The 16,704-nt window shown below is 44.1% G+C and overlaps 1 protein-coding gene across 2 annotated transcripts in view; it reads left to right on the top strand.

The window, feature by feature from the left end:
* Positions 1–564: 564 nt before the first annotated feature.
* Positions 565–16,704, top strand: part of Ncoa3 (nuclear receptor coactivator 3) — an 84,366-nt gene continuing 68,226 nt past the window's right edge. For both annotated transcript variants that reach the window (XM_051186161.1, XM_051186152.1), the window contains exon 1: positions 565–690. The gene's annotated coding sequence lies outside the window, so the exon portion shown is untranslated. The remainder of the gene's footprint in view (positions 691–16,704) is intronic.

Genomic DNA, 16,704 nt, shown 5'->3' with positions numbered 1-16,704 from the left:
TACATCCTGATTTGTCTTCTTACTTTTTTTTTTTTTTTTGTTAGATTTAGGTCACTTATTTTTTGTTTTTGCGAGAACACTACGCAGATAGCCTCTGCTCTGCCCCGCCCATGTGGTGACAATTTAAGCCACTCCTGGCCATACTAAGTTCAAGCCGCCCTTCGTTAAGGTAGTGTCTCCCAATTCTTCGCACTTTAACTCAAACTGTCTCTGGTGTAAATCATGGGAGAGACCACACCTGGGGACTGACCTCCTTTTGACCCAAAACCCTTTCAGCCAGTGACATAGCAGGGCGTCTGAAAAGTAAGGACGACTCCGCCTCAGCTGCTAATCTTGAGGACCGGTGCTTGGCGCACAATGAACTGTCAGTCCGTAGATGTCAGGAATTCCAGGACAGAGATGAACACTCGGGAAAACTAACGCAGGACGTGCGCTCCAGGTCCTGGGAGGGCCGGAGGCACCCAGACGGCCTGGCCACGCCCCCTACAGCGCGCACGGCCCCCTGGGACCCGTAGTGCTGGGCGTGGCCGCAGGACTACAAATCCCGGCGGCCTCCGCGCCGCGGCTTCAGCGGCGGTCGCCTCAGCTCCTCAGATCGCCGGCGGCGCCCTCGGCGGAGTCGGTGTCGGCGGCCGGGGCTGAGCTGTGAGTTTCCATCGAGAGCAGCGCTGGGAAAGATGGCGGCGAGCGGTGAGTGGAGAGAAAGGCGGCGGCGGGCGGCGGGCAGGGCCGGCGGCATGGCCCCGGGCGGGGGTCTCGGGGTCGCAGGCAACGCGCGGCGCAGGCGACAGGGATCGGGCGGGCGGCGCTAAGCTCCGGGGCCCGCGCAGGGTCGCGAGGAGTTCGCGGCCGCGGCCTCTGCTGCTTGAGCTCCCCCCGCCGAGTCCCGGGTCGGGGAAGCGCAGCTCAGCCTCTTCTTCCCGCCGGCGCCGCCCGGCGGGGCGGACTCGGGCTCTTCGGGCAGAGGCTGCGGCTCCGCTGCGAGCGGGCGCGGCGGACGCGGAGTCTGCGGTGCGCGCGGGGTGAGTGCGGGGTGTGTGCATGGTGAGAGCAGGGTCTGTGGTGTGTGGGATGGATGTGGGGTCTGCGCGATGTGCCAGGTGTGTGGTGTGGATCCGGAGTCTACGAGGTGTGTGGAGTGGATGCAGGCAGGATGAGTGTGGGGTCTGCAGGGTGGATGCAGGGCGTGTAGGATGAGTGCCGTATTCGACGTGTGCGGTGGTGTGAGCGGGGTGAGTAGAGGTGTGAGGGATGAGTGCAGGGTCTGCGGTCTGTATGGGTCGACTACGGGGTGAATGCGGGGTCCGAGATGTGTATGGGGTGGTTGGTTGCTTTGCGGATGAGGAGTTTGAAGTGTGTGTAGCGTGGATACGGGAATGAGTGTGGGGTCTGCACTCTGTGTGGCGTGGATACTGGCTCTGCCGTCTGGTATCACCTATTACCACGATCACTTTCACCTACCGAAATTCCGAGTCGTGGTTCGTTCATTGATTCTGTTTGCAATAGTTTAAATGAACGAGCCTCACAGCCTGTGAGAGAAGTGAGAGGCAAAGCTACTTCGTAGGCAGTTTGAGGGTGCCCAGGTGGAAAAGTTAACCAATCGAACAGCTGGGTGAGCCCAGAGCATCTCAGGCCCACGGAGCAGGAGCCCAGGACTCCATGCTGTATGATATGGAAGGCTGGAGACTGTCTTAAAGTCGAGTAATTCTCATCTCCCCCTCCACCCACCCCCATGCGAAGACTTCCCTTTTTACAGTTTCTGAGTAGCGCTTCAAAGCCAACTTGTTTTTGTAATTAAGCTTGTGCGGTAAAAACCAGGAAGGCGAGTAGTCCCCTGTCTGCTGCAGGGCTGCAGGGCTGCAGGGCTGCAGGGCCAAGTGGCCTGAATGAGATGAGAGCTCCTATATCAGGGTTGTCGTGGCCTGAGATTTAAACGCCAGCCCTCAGGTCAGCTGGCCGATCTGCTCAGTATTTGTTTCTGCAGGTTGCATAGATGAGATGCTGGAGTCAGGCGAGTATGGGCTCCAGATCTTCAGTGAATATGCTGTGGAAATGGCAATGCAAACCGTGAACTGTCTGTGCTTTTAAAAAATCAAATCGCTATCTGTTTATTTAGGATAGGTTTTTCCATATATGGCACCAACAGAAGAGACATAAAAACACTGAAAAAGGAATCTCTTCACTCCAAACCCTCTCTGTTGTAATTACTGTTGGCATTTCATGATGTAAGTTTGGTTTAGGGACTCAGAATTGATTCCCAGCATCCAGCAATAATGAGAAGCTCCAGTTCCAGGGATTCAGTCGCCCTCTTCTGGCCTCTGTGACACCAGTCATCCACTTGGTGCATGGACATACATTCAAAAAAAAAAAACTTGATCGTTGTTAGAAAGGCCCTTTTGGATTTAGTGCCTCCGTGTAAAACCCATAGAGAAATAATAGCTTGTGGGATGAAGAACCCTGAGGGTTCATTCATTGTAAGATGAAATGAAGCCTCTGTTTGTAAAATGATATCGACACTGTAGCTCTTGTGTCACTGGAGGTTGCTTCAGGTTCTGAATTTAAATGAGCAGTAATCTAAACTGCCTGTGATCCTAAATTATAGGGTATTTTATATGTTGATAGAAAAGGCTTAATTGTCCAATCAGTAGTAAAAAACAGAAAGGCACATGCTAGCTTTTGGCGTACTGAAAGAAGTGCATTTTGTAGTGGGAATTGTAGACTAGGTGGGAGGGTATCATTGTAAGCAGTTTCTATCAGAAAACATCCCTTAACTAGAGAGGTCTTCAAAACACAAACTTCAGCATATAACCAATAAGATTGTCTTTTTTTTAAAAAATATTATTTTATGTGTGAATTTTGTTTGAGTGTATATCTGTGTACCATATGCATACTTATTGCCTGAAAAGGTCAGAAGAGGGTGTCAGTTCCCTGGAACTGGATTTAAGGGTGTTTGTGAGCTGGTCATGGTGGCTCATTCCTTTAATCCCAGCACTCAGGAGGCAGAGGCAGAGGCAGGGGATCTCCTAAGTTTGAGGCCAGCCTGGTCTACAGAGTGAGTTCCAGGACAGCCAAAGCTACATAGAGAAGCCCTGTCTCCATAAACAACAACAAAAAAACAAAACAAAGCAACAAATGTTTGTGAGCCACCATGGGGTTTGTTGGGAATCAAACCTGAGGCTCCATAGGAACAGCCAGTTCGCTTAACCGCTGAGCATCTCTCCAGCCCCTCAAATTCTTGCCTGCTTGTGTTGGTATCACCACTTCTGTGCCTGGTGACTTCGAAGGCCAGAAGAGGGCATTAGGTTCCTTGAAACTGGAGTTACTAGTGGTGAGCTGCCATATAGATGCTGGGGTTTGAACCCTGGTCCTTTGTAAGTGTAGCAAGTGCTTTTAACCCGCTAAACATCTCTCTTTGGTGTTTTGAAATGGTCTCATTGTTCAGGCTGTTGTGGAATCTGGAGCTTATAGTTTTGGTTGGTCTTGAACTCATGATCTGCCTGCTTCAGCGTCCTAGTGCTAGGATTAGAAATATATGACATCTCATTCAGCTAGGATTATTACTTTTTTTGTAAGTTTCTGAATCATTAAACTAATTAGTAGTTTAGGGTAGCACTTAGATCTATAGCCTAGGTTAGCCTTGATTGAGTTCAGCCTCCTGCTTTAGCCTCTCAAGTGAAGTTATAGGCATGTTGTTCCACTTTATTTTGCTAAAATGATTGGAAAAATGAGTATAGGGGAGTTGGGGAGATGGCTCAATGGTTAAGAGTACTTTCTGCTTTTTCAGAGGACCCAGGCTTGGTTCTCAGTACCCACATGGCAGCCCATAACTTATTGTAACTTCAGCTCCATAGCATCCAGAGCCCTTACCTGCCTTCCACAGGCTCCTGTACATAGTGTACATACATACACACAAGCAAACAGTCCTATACATAAATAAAAATAAATTATCCAGGAGGTGGTGGTGAATGCTTTTAATCCCAGCAGACCTAGGCTAGCCAGGTCTATCAAAGCCAGTTGCAGGACAGTCAGGGTTACATAGAGAAACCGTTTCAGAAAAAAAACAAGAACGAAACAACAAAAATTACTAACAGTTCATTAAAATAATTGAATGGGAACCTGAGAGGTGGCTTAGTTAGTGGTTAAGAGAACTTTTTGCTTTTCTAGAGTACTTGGGTTTGGTTCCCAGCACCCATATGGTAGCTCACCTATCTGACTAAAGTTCAGGGGATTTAAATCTCCTTTGTGGCTTCCATAGTCTCTTGCCTACATGCATTGCACATATAAACTCATGTAGGCACACACACATTAGGAAAAAGAATTAGAAAAAAACTGGAATGATAGAGCTAGGTTATTAGGGATTATAATATCTTTTAGATAAAAAATTAAATTTATTTAATTTTATGTGTATGAGGTGTTTTGCCTGTAATATATCTGTGCCATGTGTGTGCTTGTTGCCTGAGGAAACGTCTAATTCCCTGGGACTTGAGTTTTAGACAGTTGTGAGCTGTCATGTGGTTACTTGGACTCTTGAGTCCTCTGCAAGAGCAGCCAATGCTCTTAACCCCTGAGACAGTTTTCCAGTCCTGTGCCTGGTTTTTTTATTTTTGAGTGCTGGGCCAAGCATATGCTGCATCACTGGTCCTTACCCTTAGCCAATTTCTTTATACTTTGTAAGTGATTTTAGGGTGCATTTTCCTGGTATAAAAACTTCTATAAGGCATCTTCACCCTCTTAATAAATAGGAGGGAGTGTGCTGGCTGTGGGGTCCTGGATCCTCTTTCTGGGAGGTGTGTAAACAAAATACACTTTGGAGATGATTGCTTAGTAATATCTTGCTTTTATTTTTGGGTGCTGGGGTTGAACCTCATGTGTGCTAGGAAAGTTCTCTGCCACTGAACTCCCCAGCCCATTAATGCCTTCTTTCTCTATCCACCCACCTTTTTTTCTTCTTATAGTAGCTTCCAGCTCAGTACTAATGGCTTCTTGATCCATCTTTTTATTTGCAGTTTTTTCTGAGACAGGGTCTTACTTCATAGTCCTGACCTGTAATTCACTGTGTAGATCAGGCTAGCATAGACCTGCCTCTGTTTCCCAAGAAATGGAATGAAATAACAACTTACTTATTTTTAAATTATTTCATTACTTTATGTGTATGAATGTTTTGTCTTGATTTATATGCACCACAATGTCTGCTGAGGTCAGAAGAGGGTATTTGATCTGTAGTTAACAGCTTGTGAGCTCCCTTATGGGTGCTGGAATTGAACCCAGGTCCTCTACAAGAGCAACAAGTGCTCTCAACCACTGAGCCAACTCCAGCTCCCAACAACTTATTTTTTATGGTATTTATGTATGTGAGTGAATGGGTGCATGTAGGCATGCATGCCTGTGCAAGGGTTTGTGTGCACCACATGCATGTGCCAGGAAAGCCCATTTTGACTCATTGAAAAAGGTTCTTTGCTATGTCAGGGACAGTCTACTAACAGAAAAAAAGTAGCTTACAAAAATCCAGTCTTGGCCTAGAGTGATTGCTCAGTAGATAAAGGTGCTTGTTCAGCTGACGACCTGAGTTTGGCTCCTGGATCTCAATGGAACAGATACCTGAAAGTCTGCACTTGGACACACAACAGGTCATCATCTAGGCTTTTGTATCGTAGCTGCATGATTCTAAAATACTTCCTTAAGTTGCAAACTCCTGTTTGAGAATTTTAAAGTGTCTTTTAGTTTGGGTAATAGCTGTTGGATAAACAGCAATCCCCAATTGCTGTTGTCCTGTTCCTAATTGGTTGCTGATGTAAATGGTTTTAGGCTTTCGTTTTTGCATTTTAAAACTCTCATGTACTTTGGAAACATTTAAGTTTAGAAGGACTATTGCCTCCAGTGGCAGTTTGTTCACACAGCAAATTGGCTACAATTTAATACCGTCCTTACTCTGCTAATGATGCTTCCTGGGATTGCCAAAGCAAAGAGTTGTTCTTGTTGCCTCCAGTTCATTGAGTTCGGGCTTGATGCACCAGCTGTTTTTGCACTGCTATACATACACAGCACCGTGGCATGTTCTTTGCTATATTGACTGGTTCTGGGAGGCAGACATTGGTACTGGAGCAGAATGTTCGCTTTTCCTCATAGTAAATTGAAAAGAGGTGACTGTTTAGATTGTGGGAACTTTTGAGGTGGAGCGCTGCAGCGAAATGTGGCTCAGCTGAGTGCATTCTAGGATGGGAAGGAATTGGAAGAGAGCATTCAGCAGTGAGTGTGGAAGAAGGGCCCATGGACCAGAAGCTAGCTGACTAGTGTTTGTTAGGTAAATATATATCCATTGTTTCTGAGAGGACTTCTGGGGATGCTTTGGGGCTAAGGATACACTTTATCCACAGCTAACCTGCTTTCAATCCTCCAACAGATGATGGAATTGACTTGCTTTAATCACCTTTCCTTTTCCTACCTCTGTTAGAAAGTTGTTAAAGGAACAGGAAAGTGGCCAGAAGATGCTCAGCGGGAGAGGCCAGTTCACACACACTGGGAAATCTTAGTCTGAATGCAGTTACCAAGCACTCATTTAGCTTAGTGGGCATTGGTGTCTAGGTGGGGCAGTAATAAAGGCTTGTAACTAACTATACCATAGTCATGTGGGCTAGAGGCAGGGGAGGAATCTCACCTGACTGACAACATATCTTGAAATGTTCTTTTTTTTTTTTTTTTTTTAAAGACAAGGTTTCTCTGTGTAACACCCCCTGGAACTAGCTCTGTAGACCAGGCTGGCCTTGAACTCAGAGATCCACCTGCCTCTGCCTCCCAAGCACTGGGATTAAAGGCGTGTTTCACCTCCGCCTGTCGAGATGTTCTCAGAGCAAGTGGGTTAGAGTCCTCCGCTCACCCCTCCAAATGTGCCAGGAGCATCTGTCCTTTTTTTCCTTTTCTGCTAATGTTTGTGTTGATGGATTTAAGAGGTGTGTTTTTCTTGGTGGGCTATTTTGAACTGCTGTTCTGTTGAAAGGTCTGGTCTCCTTTGTTAGAGCTGCTGTGAGGGATAAAGCATCACTAAAATACTGAACCAATTCTTGGTTACCCACAGAATGGTGGGATCCTGGCCTGGGCTGCACAGCTGCCCTAAGCTGGAGTAGTGGATGGATGATGATGGATGGGAAGAGCTCCAGAAATCTTAGCCATCCTCAGGTGGCTGAACCTGGTGGTTGGTTGAATATTTTCCTTTTTAAATAGTTTTTTAATTTTATGTACACATTTATCTGTGTAAGGGTGGCAGATCCCCTGTAACTGGAGTGAAAGACAGTTGTGAGCTGCCATGTGGATACTGGGAATTGAACCAGCAGATACATGGGTTTCTCCATGTATCTGTGTCTGTTCTGGAATTCACTCTATAGAGCAGTCTGGCCTCAAACTCACGAGATCCTCCTGCCTCTGCCTGAGTGTTGGGATGGAAGGCATGTACCACCACCTGGTGGTTGGTTGAATGTTAATTGTATTGGTTGAATGCCCTTGAATTGAATGAACTTTATGGGACTAGTTACATTATTTTGTTGTACTAGAGTAAGGATTTATTAAGTTGTTTTGCTAGAAGTATAAGATCTTGGAAAATTTGTTTATTGTTCGGGTTTGACAAGTTGTTACTCATGAAACCTTCCATTTTTAATGTTTTAGAACAAAGGGTAAAGGATCCATGGTCTGCTGGGAGATAATTAACCAACTGTGGTTGGGTCTCTTCTCTGGGCTAGCTCAGAAATCTAGTAAGAGTTTTTACTGAGTGTTTCACATTCAAACTATGATTTGAGGAAACCGGACTTCAGGTTTTCAGGAGATGTTGGTAGTCTATTCTGTTCTCAAAACTTAAGATGTGTAAATGTACTTTGTTCTGGTGTAAAAAGTCTTTAAGAAGGAACATCTTGGCCTTTTTCATAGTTTGAGACACTTAGGGTAGTCCCCCATCCCTTTTTAAGTGATGATGATATTTCAGTCTTTACACTGACAATTTCAATATAAATTTAGGATTTTTCAGAAGCAGGTTTTGTTTATCCATGAGAAAAGTCTATCCTGCGCTTTGTCAGAAGAATACTTTCCTTCCTGTTATGTACATTTTTACTGGCTTTTTACCAAACTTACGCCATTTGTAGCTTAGCTCACCATATCCAAGGCTTTCCACTTTGTTTTGCTTAGAGTTTTGATTGGTGCAGCAAGACATTTTTGAAGCCATTCTTTTCAATAGATGGTCCATGAAGGAGGGGAATCTGAAAGAGGGAATTTCAAAGCAACTCAAGCAGTGTTTGAAAGTCCTCTGGTCTTGAGAATAATGACTGGCTACCAGGCAGGAAGCCTGCAGCTGTGTTGTGGCATTGTTCCTCCATCTCTGGCATCTGAGACCTTCAGCACAATAGAGAAAGCCTGGGGAGGGAGAGAAAGGCATCACTAGGGATAGGGGGTGTTTTTGGGGGAGCATTCTGTGGAACTGAAATCCAAGATGAAATTATTTTACTTAAGAGTAATTGTTTCTCCTAATCTGTCCCAAACTGACATTTTTATAATGAAAGTGAACTGCTATTGGAAGAGCAGCAGGATCCTTTGCTGTTTCAAAACAACTGAAAGAAAAGATACATGTCAGAAAGCCTGGAAGTGTTTGTCCCTCTTCTGCGGTCTGGGCAGTAACCCTGGTTATTTTGAGGAGAGTTCTGGTGTGGAAGAGTTCAATACTTTGGAACCTTTGGGCATTTCTCACTCTGGGGTTGTTTTTGAGACCTGGTCTTCTGTGTAGATGATACAGCTTGGAAATCAAATCCCATACCTGAGCCTCCCCTATGATATGGCATAGGTCACCCTGCCAAGCTCCTTGTATTTTTTTTTTTTTTTTTTAAAGTATTTGAGCCAGGGTCTTGCTGATGCCTGGCATTTACTGTGATGAGTAGCTTGACTCCTGCCTTGTGATCTCCTGCCTCTGTTATCCAGTGCAGGGATTACATGCACTCACCACCAGCTTCTCTGAGCCTCAGTTCTTCCTGTTAGAGGATGTAAGCACAGCCACAGCTTTCTGTGCTGTTAGGAAGATTTCCCAACAAGCTGTGGACTGGGGTTGTGTGTGCCCTACAGTGGGGGAGATGGGGACCCCAGAGAAGATGAGGGGACAGGTGTAACACCAGCTTGTCACTAGTGACATAATTACTGAATTAAAGTTGCCTGGTGAAGCAGCCTAGGTACTTGATTCTGCTTCCTGATTAATACTTGGCGATTTGATTTGTAAATATTTAAGAGTCTAGCTAGTATTTTCTGAAGATTGTGTCTTCATACATCCTCTGTTCCAAGTTTTCCTCTTTTAATTCTTTGTGAATTTTATATCATATACCCCAATCCCCCCTCATCTCCCTATCCCTCCTTATCAGTCCATTACCCTTGCAACCTCCCCCCAAAAGGAAACAAAAATAAAAAATAAAATGCAAAACAAAGAAGACAAACCATCTCGAATAGGAAGCTGCGGCATCTCATGGTGTGTTGCCCAGACTACCCTTTTGCTCAGACATCTTGCAAATGTTCATTACAATGAGTCATTGTCTTTTTTCCTTCCCCCTAGATAGGCTTTAATTTTTTTTTTTTTTTTTTTTTTTTTTTAAGATAGGTTTCTGTCACCTCAAAATCAGGAGATTTTTTCCTTTCCCTTCAGAGTGCTGGTATTAAAGATGTATGCCAATTCTTGTAGCCAATTCTGGAGTTGCAGAATTGTGTGTTGCAGAGAATGACCTTGACCCCGATCCTCCTGTCTCCACTTCCCCAGTGCTGGATTTATAAGCTTGGGCCACTGCTGGTGTCTCTATTTGAGTAGTTCATTCACTCACTTTTTTAAAAAAAATGAACTCTAGACCAGGTTGTTCTTGATCTGCCTGTCTATGCCACCACACCCTGCTGGTAGTTGTGTTTTAATGACACAGCTCTTGTCTCAGCCTAAGTTTCCCCTGCTGTTGAAACTTGGGTCTGATAGCAAGAGGACAAGGGTAACTACATCGTCTTACCTACATTGGAGGATCAGTGGTGTTCTCTTCCTACTACAAGGCCAGATTATCACAGTGTTAAGTTTACAGACTCATTTCATTTAGGGTCCATGTCCTTAGAGACTTTGCCATTGTAGATTCACTGTAAAGATGGGAAGAACTTCCCAGGGCGGGTGTGGCGTTTCATGCCTGTAAGCCCTGTACTTGAGAGGTTGAGGCAGGAGGATCATCAAAATTTGAGGCAAGCCTAGGCTGTAGATTAAAATCTTGTTTTGACAAGTAGAAAACAAACGTAATCCTAACAAAAAAGGAACCCTCCCTCCCTCCCTCCCCCCCCCCCACTCGCGATAGGGTTTCCCTGTGTAACAGCCCTAGCTGCCCTGAAACTCTCTGTAGACCAGGGTGGCTCCAAACTCAGATCCACTTGCCTCTGCCACCTGAGTGCTGGGACTAAAGGAGTGGGCCACCACCGCCTAGTGAGATCCTTATTTTATAAATGTGATTATAAGCAACTGCTAGGTGGTAATGGACACTTGTATCTCATTCCTTAGGCAGGAGGACCAGGAGTTCAAGGCTATCCATGCCTGTAGAGCAAGTTTGAAGCCGACCCAGGTTATGAGATCTTTGAATTTCAAAACAACATAACCCCCCCCAACTAAATCACAACAAAAAATGATTAAAAAATAGTATTGTTGCCAGGCATTGGTGGTGCACACTTTTAAACCCAGCACTCAGGAGGCAGAGGCAGGAGGATCTCTGTGAGCTCCAAGCTACCGTGGTCTACAGAGCTAATTCCAGGACAGGTTCCAAAACAATACAGAGAAACCCTGTCTCAAAAAAAAAAAAAAAAAAAAAAAAAATGTGTCTGTCTATCCAACCATCCTAAGAAAAGGTAGCTCTTGAAACTCTGTATCATCTAGGCTGGCCTGGAAATGGAGGTGCTCCTGTCTTAACCTTCTGACTGCTGTGTTATAGGTTGAACCACCATGCCTAGTGTCTTAGGGTTTCTGTTGCTGTGAAGAGACACTATAACCACACCACAATCTTATAAAGGAAAACTTTTAATGAAGGGGCTCACAGTTTTCAGAGGTTTAGTCCATTATCATGGGGGAACGTGACAGCATGCATGTAGACACGGTGCTGGAGTAGTAGCTACATCTTGCAGGCAAGAAGTGAACTGAGACATTGGGGGGGGTATCCTGAGCATAGGAAATCTCAAAGCCCACCCCCACAGTGACACACTTCCACCAACAAGATTATACCCACTTCAACAAAGCCACACCTCCTAGTAGTGCTACTTCTTATGAAATTATAGGGGCTAATTACATTTAAGCTGCCTTATTCCCCCAAACTTGTAACAATATCAGGTAAACAGAAACAACTGCAATTTTAGGTGGTGGGAATGAAGGCTTTCTACCAGGATCCATGGAATTAACAGCAGAATATCTAAGAAATCAAGAGTTAGTACTTCAGTTTACATCTTGAAGTAGCTTGTGTTGTCACCCCTCACTCCCAAGCCGGTGTAGATCAGAACTGAGCAGAGACTGACCCACAGGGTTAGACCAATAAGACAGACTCTGGGCTGGCTGAAGGTTACATGGCAATGAAAGATTAACTGACCAGACGTTGGGATTAAGAATGCTTTGTGAAGTGCTGCAGAGATGGCAAAGGTTACGGGTACTTGCTCTTACTGGGATTTGAGTTTGCCTCCCAGCACCCTTACTGCCTTTATTTTCTGCATATAATATTTTCTTTTGGCCTCATCAGACATCTGCATGAATGCGTACATACTTAAACACAAATACATAAATAAACATAAAATAAATGAAACCTAAGGGGTTGGAGAGATGGCTCAGGAGTTAAGAGCACTTGAGAGTTTTTTTTTTTTTTTTTTTTTTTTTTTTTTTGAGACAGGGTTTCTCTTTGTAACAGTACTGGCTGTCCTGGAACTCCTTCTAGCCCAGGCTGGCCTAGAACTCCGAGATCCACCTGCCTTTGCCTCCTGAGTGCTGGGATTAAATGTGTGTAGTACCATGCCTGGCTAAAGCACTGTACTCATAGAGAACCTGATTTCAATTCCCAACACCCACATTTGTGCACATAGTACACAGGTATACATGTGAGTGAAAGTCTCATACATATAGACCTGTAACAGATCCCTTCTGACCTCTGCAGGCACTAGGTGTGCACATAGAAAGTACACAGACATACATGTGAGTAAAGCCCTCATTCATATAGAACAGATGTCAAGAAAAGAAAGAAACAATAAAAAATAAAACTTAAATAGTAATGTTCTGAGAAAATTGAGGGCCTTATGGCCTTTCCAGCATGGCTGTGTGATAGCATATACCATAGGAACACTTGAAGGTTAATGTAGTTTCACTTAGGAAACTGTTCTGACCCATCCATGGCCTGTGAATAAAAAATAAAGATGCACAATTTAGCACCCATCTCATATTTTTTTTTCTTCCCGAGACAGGGTTTCTCTGTGGCTTTGGAGGCTGTCCCGCCTGCCTTTGCCTCCCGAGTGCTGGGCCTAAAGGTGTGTGCCACCAGCGCCTGGCCCATCTCAGAGTTTGACCTTGAGGCCTTTCATAAAATAGTTGACAAGCTGGGTGTTGTGATGCGCACCTTTAATCCCAGCACATGGGAGGCAGGGGTCAGACAGATCTGAGTTTGAGACCAGCCTGGTCTACATAGTGAATTCCAGGTCAGCTAGGACTACATAGTGAGTTCCTGTCTCAAACAAAATAAAACGGCAAAAACCTCTCAAACTTCAACTGAGTTGTCAGTTGCTCACTGCTACCACAGAACAACTGTTACCAGACCCATAAAGTGAACAGCTGGGTTTTTGATGTAGTTTTTGAGTCAATGATGAGCTAGCTCTTAACTCATGGTCAGTGATGTGAGCACTATGTTCAAGTTCTGGGTTATGTGTGGCAGTAGAAAAATAAGTATCTTAAGGGCTGAATAAAAGTTATACAGGTGGGGCTGCCTCAGTGGTTGCTAGCATTGGCTGCTCTTCAAGAGGACTCAGGTTCAGTTCTCAGCACCACATAGCAACTCCGATCTGACATCCCAACAGAGATATACATACAAACAAAATGCCAATTTACATAAAATAAAAATAAGTCATTAAAATCTTTTTTGGGGTCTGCAGAGATAGATGGCTCAGTAGTTAAGAGCACTGGCTGCTCTTTCAAAGGTACTGAGTTCAATTCCCAGGAACCACATGGTGGCTCACAACCATCTGTAATGAGATCTGGTGTCTTCTTCTGGCCTGCAGGCATACAAAACACTGGATACACAATGAATAAATTTATTTTCTAAAGATTATATAAGCATATTAGGCTTTAAGCATATTAGATTGACTTACTTAAAAAATTTTTTTTTGGACAAGATCTTAGTATATAGCATAGGCTGGCCTTGAACTTGCCATGATTCATTCATTAGCCTCAGTATCCTGGTGCCATATAATTACAGGCATATCACCATGTCCAAAAGTTTCTTTTTTCAGGGTCTCAATTTGCAGCCTTGGCTGGAATACGCTATATAGACCACATTGGCCTCAAATACAAAGAGATACGCTTACCCTTGCCTCCCTAACACTGGGATAAAAGTGAGCACCATCATGCCGTGAAACAATGTTAAAAATTTACAAATTTATGTGTATGTGTGTTAGAGCCCATGTACATGCATGTGGAGGTTATTAGAGGACAACCTTGGTTATCAGTTGCTTTTCACCTTGTTTCAAGCAGGCTTTTTGTTCTTTTCCACTGTATGAGTCTGAATAGCTATTTTTGACTTTCAGGGATTTTCTTGTCGCTGTCTTCCATCTTCTCATAGGAGTGCTGGAATATATACATTTGAGCTACACAGTTGGCTTCTAAGTAGATTATTAGGGTTTGAACTCAGGTCCTCACACTTGCAGAGCAGATGCATTTCATATTTACCTATTTCCCCAGCTATGTGAGAAACATAAATTATTTCTTCCTGCATTTGACTGTTAAAAGTCATTTTTGATTGGTCTGGAACTTAAAATCGTTTTTATCCCTTTAGTAAAATCAGTTAGTCTTTGGCTCAGGATGTAGCCTAGTTAAGAGTACTTGCCTAGCTAACAGGAAACTCTGGGATTGATCTTCAGAACTGCATAACAGGGCTCAGTGCTACAGGCTTTAATTCTAGCACTGTGGGAGGTGGAGTCAGGAGAGTCAGAAGTTCAAGGTCATTCTTAGTACATAGAGAATTTGAGACCAGCCTGGGCTACATCAACCACTGTTTGGAAAAGGGGAAAAGTTTCTGTCTGTTTTCTCACTTAATATAAATGCAAATGTAGTATGACCTCAGTGGAAAGTGCTGAAAACCCATCTAAAACCACTGGCCCTGAGTGTACCTCTGAGGAGTGACACCCTGGGCCCGCCTTTGCACATAACACTGTGTCTTGCCTGTGAGTTTTTGTATTGTTCCCTAAAATTAAGGGGGAAAAAAATAAGCTGGGCGGGTTGTGTTGCACACCTTTAATCACAGCACTCGGTGGATTTCTGTGAGTTCTAAGCCAGCCTGGTCTGTAGAGTGAGTCCCCAGACAACCAGGGCAACACAGAGAAACCCTGTCTGGAAAAAGAAGGGGTTAAAAAAAGAGAGAGAGAAAAAGAAAAAGAAAGGAAACAAAACAAAACCTCCACCAATTATTTTTGAGATAGGGTCTCATGTGACATCGGCTGCCCTTCCTTATGCTCAGCAGTCTTCCTGCCTCTCCCAAGTTCAGGATTACAGGCACAACCATGCCTGCATGTGTGGTGCTAGGGATCCAACCCAAGGTGTTGGCTCTGTAGACCAGGCTAGCCTCAAATTCAGAGATTCACCTGCCTCTGCTTCTGCTAGGATTAAAAGTGTGCAACACCATCACCCACCTGCTTTGTTTTCTTTTTATCACTTCGAACTGTCTCCTATTTCAATTCTAGGAATCAAACTCCTGGCACATGTGAGGCATTTCCTCTACCACTGAGCTATACACCAGCTTTCCTTCTTATATAGATCTTGCTACCCATGCTGGTCCTGATGTTGTTGCCTATATGAGCCTCTGGAGCTCTGACTGCAGGCTAGTGCCACCATGTTGTCTTGTCTCATGGTTTTTCTAGCTTCAGTGTCTGTTGAGTTAGGTCAGCTTTGAATGCTTGCAGTGTATGTTAATGAGAAAGCCAGCATCTCACCATGTTTGTCCCTGTAGTATTTATATTAAGTTGTTGTACCCTTAAGCTTCCTACCTGTCTGGGGATGGGGACCCCATTTTATTTGGCATTGTCTTCATTTAATTTAAAGATTTATATTTTAATACTTTTTCATCTGAATCATTTCATAGTGGAATTTCAGAACATTTTTCAATTTGCATTTAAAAAGGATAGTTTAAAAAAACAGTGGAAATTTCCAGCTTTGAAAAAATTCAACTGGTCTAATAACTAACTGCTTTGCAGGAAGAAAGAAATATGAAAAGGAACCGCAGACGTTCTGGATGTCAGCCTGTGAAATTTTCCACTATTTCCCATAATAACATGCAGGCACGCTTATATTCCTGATTCAGTGTGACTGCAGTTGCCTGACTAGAATTTGAAGCTCCTGTCAATGAGAAAGTGTCATCTGCCACTTGCATGGGCAGTTTGACTGCACAATCTAGGAACTGTGCGTGCTGTAGGGCTGCAGGGAAGGCTCATTGTAATTTCTGAGTTTGAAAATCATGATTCCAAATGATTTTGATTATAGTATAGTCACCATGCATCTGATACTGTATATAATATATATTACTGTTTTGTGTAAGTTTCTATGGTTTTATTTTGCATAGAATGCTTAATCATAAATGAAATTTTCATTTGGTGCAATTGGGAGCTAGTCATGTGTTAACTTGTTCAGGTCCTTGCTAGTGCCTTAGATCTGCAGGCTTCATGATGAAATTAACCATTCTCCACCTCAGGCCAGTGGATTGTCCCATTTGCTCAGGTTCTTGGTTCTGTAAATTGGCAAAGATGAGTTTGGAAGGGTAGGTCACAGATACACTGTAACCTAAGCTAGTCCTGCTTCACCTTAATCAGTGGGACTGTTGCTTCACCATCCTGGCTTTAAGAGATGTATACCAGCTTGACCTCACAGATTCACCCACCTTTGCCTGGAGTACTGGGGTTAAGGGTGTACTGTGTATTTAAAAATGGAGCTGGGAGTGGTGGCTAAAACCTGTACTCCTCAATTTGGGAAGCAGAGGCAGGAGGATTAACATTAGCTTGAAGCCAACCTACTTTACATAGTATATTCCAGGTCTTCACAGTGAAGACCTAGTCAATCTTAACAAGACACAGAATACAAGAACAAACAAAACAATTAAAAATCCTGCCCTGCAAACTAAGCCTTAAAAACACATGCATTCTCAAATGAAGAATTTGAGGGCCAGAGTGGTAGCAGATGTGCTGTAACGCTCTTGAGTCACAAGCTATGCTAATGCACAAGTGACTTTTTTATTTTGGGACTGGAATAAGAGTATGCTGTGCTGGGGCAGGGTCCTAGCCTCCTCCTCTGTCAGTCATCTGCTTCTCCTCCTTCAGTCTCACCCTTTCTCTTGGCTTCTGTGCGTCTCTGACCTCTTCTTGACTTCCCTTTCAGCCTTCTACATTTTCAGCTATTTATCCCTTTCTTCTCACCCTAATTCCCTTCTGGCCTGCAGCCTTCCTGTC

The sequence above is a fragment of the Phodopus roborovskii genome, unplaced genomic scaffold (assembly GCF_943737965.1).
Source record: "Phodopus roborovskii unplaced genomic scaffold, PHOROB, whole genome shotgun sequence".
Taxonomy (NCBI): domain Eukaryota; kingdom Metazoa; phylum Chordata; class Mammalia; order Rodentia; family Cricetidae; genus Phodopus; species Phodopus roborovskii.
This window is presented reverse-complemented; position numbering and strand designations above follow the sequence as displayed.